The sequence below is a fragment of the Parus major genome, chromosome 3 (genome assembly GCF_001522545.3).
Source record: "Parus major isolate Abel chromosome 3, Parus_major1.1, whole genome shotgun sequence".
NCBI lineage: Eukaryota > Metazoa > Chordata > Aves > Passeriformes > Paridae > Parus > Parus major.
Genome location: NC_031770.1, coordinates 50,996,145 through 50,997,872, shown reverse-complemented (window position 1 = coordinate 50,997,872; position 1,728 = coordinate 50,996,145).

Genomic DNA, 1,728 nt, shown 5'->3' with positions numbered 1-1,728 from the left:
TCTCTTCTCTTCTCTTCTCTTCTCTTCTCTTCTCTTCTCTTCTCTTCTCTTCTCTTCTCTTCTCTTCTCTTCTCTTCTCTTCTCTTCTCTTCATCTCTTGTTTTTTTCCTACCATTATTTTCCCAATGGAAAGAGAAGCAATGGGATATAAAATGCAAACTCTCATTCCCAAGCCCATAAGGTAACCTTCTGCTGTTGCTGCAGTTCCTGCTGCCAGCACTGTCAGCAGCTCCAGTGCTTCTATAGCAACACAACCACTTCCAACAGTGCAATACTTGCACAAGAAGACAACATTTTAGTGAGGACTGTATTGTATACACTTGAAACACAGCATCTGCGAATAAACCCTCAGCTTGTAATTCTTCTGTATCTTTCCCAGCAGCTCATAACATTTTTCTGGGCAATATAAGTTTGCAAGGGAATATTAAGAGAAAGAAAAATCCCACCTTTACACTAAATATAAACAAAAAAATGCACAGAAATTCAGCAGCCAAAGAAGCATCCAGAACAGTTAGTGGCAGGTAAGAATAGATATCAGGGTAAACATTTTAACAAAAACCAAAGCAGCTCAAGCATTTCTCCTTTGTTCAGGAATCTGTCCTTCTTGGATTATGCAGAGGGTGTATTTCATCTCTACAGAGTCCTAAAGACATTTCTTAAGATAGAAGAGACATAATCTAAATCCCAAAACTCTCTTTGCCAGTCCATATTATTTGGTTACAGCCTGTCATCCAGAAAAGGAGCATAGGCAGGTACAGAGAGAAACATATGCAAACAGAATTCTTCCCACTGTTAAAGATTACCTGAAATCATGAGAGAAACATGAGGCATAATGGGATAATGTAGGTTTATTATGTCTTTGGACATGATCATGTTATTCACTTATTTACTCACTGCAGTGCCTAAGTTTTCCATCAGTATATTGCATGAAAGAAAAAGTGTATGCTATAGGAGCATAAAATGATATTTACTGGACTTGGAACTCATCATGTACACAAACACTTCTGCTTGTTTAGCAAGGCTCTGTAAACTCCTGTAAATTGTAGCTTCCTCTATAGAGATCAATAAATGTGAAGATTTCACACAGTGCTTCCAGAGGTGCCAGCTGCTGCAGCATTTAGTGAGGATGCCACCTAAAGCTGTCATCTGAATTCCAGAATTAGGAGTAGGGTCTGCTAACAAGGAGGCAATTTGAAGCAACAAGTATGGCACACTACAGAAACAAAGTCCAGAAGATGAGAAGGCCCCAGTTCCTGATGTCTCCAGATTTCTTTTGTCCTCCAGTTTATCCTCATGTTGTACATAATCACTACCAGAAGAGATCGCGTACTTGTATACATTTAGTGTCCCAGCACAGTATTCACTCTCTACATTTTGTTTATGTTCCCATTCACACTGATAAAACTAATAAAAAAGTGATGCAACAGAAAATCCTCCTAAATGAAAACTCAAATTTTTGTGTTTCTTCACTGCCCTTGAAACAAGACTGAAAAATCAGAAATATTTTAAACAGTGTGAAAGTGGAATTTGTTTATTTATCTTTTGCCAAATTTCATACCACTTCTCAGTGTAGCAACCTATAAAAGGACACATAGCTGCTTTTTCTGACAAAAAGACAACATCAGAATCAATTCATCCCTACTCTACAAAGAGAAAGGAAAAGGGACAAATTTTGCTTTCTGGCCAATAGAGGGCAGCTTTCTTCCTCCCTCAAACCCACCAGTCATC